General features: G+C 42.7%; 1 long non-coding RNA gene across 1 annotated transcript; it reads right to left on the bottom strand.

Annotated features, from left to right (window-relative positions):
- Window positions 1–1,961: 1,961 nt before the first annotated feature.
- LOC309531708 lies at window positions 1,962–5,561 on the bottom strand. The gene is made up of 2 exons (XR_014219379.1): window positions 5,417–5,561; window positions 1,962–2,266 (listed from the first exon to the last, which is right to left on the bottom strand). It is a non-coding gene; the product is annotated as an uncharacterized lncRNA (long non-coding RNA).
- Between the last annotated feature and the right edge of the window lie 466 nt (window positions 5,562–6,027).

The raw sequence follows: 6,027 nt of genomic DNA, 5'->3' as shown, positions 1-6,027 counted from the left end.
CACAGCACCTGAAGACAGAGAGTCAGGTCGTGCATCCACAGCTGTGATCAGAGGAGGAATGACTGCTAGGAAGAGAGCAGAGAGAAGAAATGCCAGGGTGAATGTACCTGTAGCAGCACAACCAAACACCTTCAGCTGCAACAAAACATGTCTCTCCCATATTGCTCTCTACAGCCACAGCAGGTACTCTAACTCTGCAACAGTGACTTCTCCCCTGAATGTGCACTCCTCCTCCATTGTCTCCCGAGACAGATGGATGACAACAACAAAGCCTAGATGAGGATTTCCCCAAGGCAAAGTGACCTCTTACTTCTTTTACAAGATCCAAACTGTCAAAGTTATTGTTGTGAATAACCCAGAAGACGGAGCTAGTTTCTGTTTGAATCATCAGCCTTTGGCCTCGGACTTCTAGCTTGTCTGCCATGCTCTTTAATATCTATGTGAAAGCATCCAGAGGTTTGGACAGCATTGTCATCAGTATGCAGATGAGGTCAACATCTCTTCTTTTTACCTACAAATCCCAGGGAGGTGCCTGGAGTTGTGTTTGGGATGGGTGGGGGCAAACAAGCACAATAAGTTAAGACAAGCAAGTGTGGGTTGGGAAGGTGACTAGATTATTCTTTCTCTCTTAAGACTACACAGTATAAAGAACCAGGATGACTTTGTAGCTTAACATTTCAGGGGTAGGGGGAACATGTGACTGATGGGGGCAGAGATGCCAGTCATGATTAAAGTTGTGCACCCCATGATAAGCAAAGTTTGCAGCTTGGATTTGATGCTATCCATTCCTGGGTTGGTATGCCAGCAGTCTTCAACAGCCCTTGTCTTGGCCAAAGTTGACTATCCTAATGCACTCTGTATGGGGCTGCCTTTACAGATCGTTCACAAATTCCGACTGATGCAAAATACACGTGCCTGAATGTCCGTGGGGGGCAGCAGGTTTGAATGAATCACACCCATTTTGTTCCAACTGCACTGGGTAGCAGTGCATTTCCAGGCACAATTTAAGGAGCTGCTATTAACCTTTGGCTAAATGTTTTGGGCCTAGGTTATCTAAAGGACCACCTTGGCATTTATAAATATTCCTGTTTATGAAGATCATCTATAGAGGTCCTTCTTGAGCACTTGCCAGTAAGGTCAATTAGGTTGACAAGCAGAAGGGACAGGGCCTTTGTGAGGATACCCAGAGCTTACAGTGTTAACAGCTCAATGGGAATGACGTCCTGCCACGGGGGGGGGGGGTTCGCATACAGGTATTGTACTTTGTTATGTGAACGCTTTTACTTTCTGTTTTGGCTGCGACAGGAGAAGCATCATGTCTTCGCTCTCTCCTGGCTGATTTGTTGTTTTGCTGCTGTACAATAAAGCTTCATAGAATAGAAGAAGCTGTTGTACGAGAGTTTTACTGCGTGCCTGAGATTCCTTCCACACAGGCACACCTCTGCTTAAGATACTCTGCTGTAGATGGGCAGATGGGCGTAGTGGAAGCGGACTGGACGGCGCAAGAGTGCCGCTATTCGCAGCCTTGATGGACGCTCAATGGAACAGCCTTCTCAGTGGTTGCCCCAGAGTTATGGTACTCCCTTCCTATGAAACTACACCTGGCCATTTCAGTGCAGACCTTTGAGTGTGCCTTGAGGACTCATTTGTTCCAGACTGCCTATGAGCTTCCTTACTATGCTGTGTTCTTATACTTTGATCCCTCGTTCTTAATAAATATCCTCTCAGTTTGTGAGAGCTATGCCCTAAACCTGAGATGGAGAACTATTTTCAATGCTAGGGCCGTGCATCCTCATGGACAATCTTGGAGGAAGTTGGATAACATTCAGCCCCTAGGCCTGAGGTTCCCCTAAAAGGCAACATACAAATTCTTTAAATAACTTAACTGTCTTCCCTCTGCTAATTGAAAATACATGAAAACTTCATCCTATTGGAGCAACTCAGCCAGCAACTTCAAAGGCTTCATTATTACAAATCTATTTAGAAAGTAAGAGTATAGACCTGTCTTACTGTTACGGCTTTTCAAATGTGCAGCTACAAAGCATCTTGAAAGTAATAGCTGTTTTCTAATTCAGCTGGAATCAGAAACTGAATTGCTTTGTCTTTGTCCTATTGAGAATAATCTAAATGAGAAATCCATATATTGCCGTTCACTCCCAAACACTTTTCTGTTATTAGATCCTGTCCATGACACAGTATTAATGTGATCAATAGAGATGCATGCAAAGATTGCATTGATTCAATATTTGTTTGAAGTTCCATGTCACTGTAAAAAAGCAGATAAACAAAACCTCTTTATTTATTTTTTACGAAAACCTTTCAAGAGCAGTTTTACCAACTGAGCAATATCTGGTTAACATGTGGTGCAATTATATTCCTATTTAAAATTTATGTGGATACTTTTCCATTTATTAGATTTTTGTATTTGGTGGAACATAAATTACATGATTGCCTATGATCATTTTGCTGAATTATTCCACAACCCTTAACAAAAAAATATGTAGCTGTAATGCCACAAAGTTACCAACATAATCAGTACAACCTGCATAAGGGAAACCCATTTTGCCATTAAAAATGTGGCTTACAGTCCTTTTGTAACTAAGTATGCTTAAGAAACTCAGCTTTTCTGAATTCCAATATGAATTTCTCTTATTTGCAGCTCCTGGACTAATTTGTGAATGGAATGTGGTTTCCTACTAGCTTTTGTACTTCCTGAATGCCTCATTAAAGTTCTTGACTTTTAAAAATCCATCAAAATGCATATATTTCAGAGGACTCTAAATATTGATTTATGCTGTGCTGCAGGGCTGTCTATAGCAAAGATGCAGCAATATGCTGGAACTGCACTGTATTTATGAAGAAATGCCTTAAACATATTCTTGCAGGTGTTGACTAAAGCCTTACTTGCAGTGGTAAACCTGTGCCTAGAATCAATAGTTTCAGACTGCAGATGGGGAATCATATTATTGAATTAATTCTCTCTCTCTCTCTCTCTCCCACACACAGACACAGACACACATATATATACACACACACACACAAACACACAATCCCTCCCTCCCTCCTTCCCTCCCACCCTTCTTACCTTCTTACACATGCCAGGGCAAAGGGAAAATTGGTCCCTTCTCCCTGACTTGCTAGTTTTCTGTGTGCACAATTATTCTTAAAAAAATTTTTTTTTGAAAAAAGTTCTGACTAGCAGTCTTTGAAATGAAAATATCTTACTTCCCCATCAATCACTCAAGAGGTTCTGTGGAATATTCTGTCTCACAATCAGAATTATTCAGAATTGTATTACATTTCATTGACTGTGACCATACTTTTTTTCTAAAAAAGCCGCAGATGTTACCAGGAATGTTTGCTTTGCTTCCAGGCACATAGGTTATTATATTCAGTCATTTGTTTGGGGAATTTAATATCCACTCCTCAGGCAAAGTGACTCAGAGCAACTAAGATAAATTTTAGATAGTGAAACAACAATCAATCATATAATAATGAAATAGGAGCAGCACCAAACTATAAACGCTTGATTAATAAAAGCTTAGGAACTAACAGGTCTCGGGTGAATAAAAATCTAAACAACCACCGCCATTTTAGTGCCAGAACCAGGATGAAAACCCATCTGAAATGGACCCAGATAATCAATGTCATCCAAACGTATCTGGAGGAGGAATTTTGAGGATTTTGATCTTCATGAATTCTGAAACAAAATGTCCTGGTCTGTACTATGGCTGTGAGGCCCCCCTGCCCGGATTCACCTCAGGACCTGCTTCAGCCCTGTTAGGGCTCTATTTGGGGGCCCATTCGCTTGGGATTGCTTTGAGGGGGGGCTTGCCTGGGACCCCAAATCTGAAGCAGTATTTGGGAAATAGACGTTTCAGTCATCCTGCTAATTTTCATTGTGAAACTAAAACCGCCACCACTTTCTGTTTCCCCCCACTCTCCAATCACATCATTTTGGAGATGGGCTCTCTTGCTTAGATTGCAGTGGGCTAAAAAAGCAAAACACCTCAGAATATCTCCTAAGAGCTTGGTGGAAGGCAGAGGTTATATTTGGGGCAGATGGCACCCGTGGCAGGGATGCCTCACCTTGGAAGGGCCTTGCCTCAGGATGTGGACAAAGTCTATACCTCTTGGACTAATGTGGAAATAAGAATTTAGCTGCCCACCCGATTTTGCAATATGGTGATGCAGTTCTCAGAATATAAAAGCAGACACTTCACTTTGCATTTTGACAGAAAAAGCCAATTGAATATTATTGCATTACTATTTTAAATAGTATTTAAATAGTATTTTGAGAATTCTTGTTCTAATAGACAGATGTGCAGATCTTTCATCTGGAGTTCCATAGTAACCCATTTTCCCAGACGGTGTATATTGTGTATGGCCAAGCCTCTCTCCCCACCCCCACCTTACACATGTCACATATTACATGTTACACTATAATGCAACACTTCATTGCTGGGTGGTATGATTAATAAGTGCAAAGTTGACGAACTGCAGGCCACATTCTTTAATTAATTGTGTCCTCCCTAAAAGAGGGCACGTGTTGCAGTGAGACCTGGAGACTGACTCCCTGTGTTGTGGGTGGGTTGATTGGTTAACCACAACACCCGATTGGTAGGTTCCCTCAATGTTGGGTTCAATCTGGCCAATGGGGTGCAGAGCTTCCTCTTTTGGCTCGTGCATTCAGAATACCTGCCCACCTCTCCCTACTTTTAGGGCATTTTGCAATTGACCTTACTATGCCATCATGTGTCGACTGTCGTTGGGACAGGGGCATGGCTGGAATTTCCCCACTTGGCTGATTGACTGTTGCCATTTGGGTTTCACCTGCCGTGTAGCAAATCATCACAACTTGTAAGGTTGCGGATAGGCACTGGTTCAGGTGATAGGGATGGGAGAACGCTCTCGCCATCCCTATATGAAGGGTATTCTGTTAAAGGAATACAGGGACTCAGCTGGTTTGGTCAACTCCTGAGAAGGGGTTGTGCCCGTGCCTGAGTCCAGGGGAACATTTGGGTGGCGGAGTTAGCCCATTCCCGGCTTTCCGCTTATTCAGGTGTTCACCCTTGGCTGACCTGTGCTGGTGCCCTGGGTCAGCAATGCCTGCAAGGGTGCGGGGAGCTAGTTGAACCAGAGCCTATGCAACCACTCACTCTCTGTAATCAATACAGTTGTGGCCTAAATTCTGCCAAAAAACAAAACTAAAATTTGAGTCATGTCTGAATTTATTTAGGGGGGAGGTCTCTGGGTCTGAACACACAACTGTGTCTACATCATTCAGTCTCTATAACATCTTCAGCACCAGGGTGCAAAGATCCAGCCAGCACCCCCAAATTAACTTTTATTGAACTTTTTGGGGGAGGGGGGGGAGCTAAAGTTGTTGACCTTTTTAGGGGGGGGAATCACTCACCTGTAACAATGATGCAGCGGGGAAAAATGCTTTTGTATCCTGACTTATTGGGAAATATTTGACACTAAGGAGTCTTAAAGCAGCTAACAATCTACTTTCCCGTGAGTGAAGCTGAGAGAGTTCAGAGAAGTGTGTGTTAGGAGTCATTCTCAAAGAAACAGAAAAGATGATTGTAACTTTAAGAACTGTTTCTGTGAGTTCTGGGTGTGGTTTTCTAGGCTGATAAGGTACAGCTGGTGATGAATACAAAAGGATGAGAAGTTGCAGTTTGAATTTGCCTGCAAAAGAGAACACCCACATGTTTTGTCTTTGTAAGGTTGTAAGGTTGTACAGTGGTGCCCCGCAAGACGAATGCCTTGCAAGACGAAAAACTCGCTAGACGAAAGGGTTTTGCGGTTTTTGAGCTGCTTCGCAAGACAAATTTCCCTATGGGCTTGCTTTGCAAGACGAAAACGTCTTGCGTTTTTTGCAAGTTTGTTTCCTTTTTCTTAACACCGTTAATACAGTTGCGACTAACTTCGAGGAGCAACTCATAGAACGCGGTGTGGTAGCCTTTTTTGAGGTTTTTGGTGATTTTTGAAGCTTTTCCAAAACTTTTCCGACAACGTGCT

This window comes from Podarcis vaucheri (genome assembly GCF_965113315.1).
Source record: "Podarcis vaucheri genome assembly, chromosome: 4".
Lineage (NCBI taxonomy): Eukaryota > Metazoa > Chordata > Lepidosauria > Squamata > Lacertidae > Podarcis > Podarcis vaucheri.
Note: the sequence above shows the minus strand (reverse complement) of the source record. Positions and strands in the feature narration are given on the sequence as shown.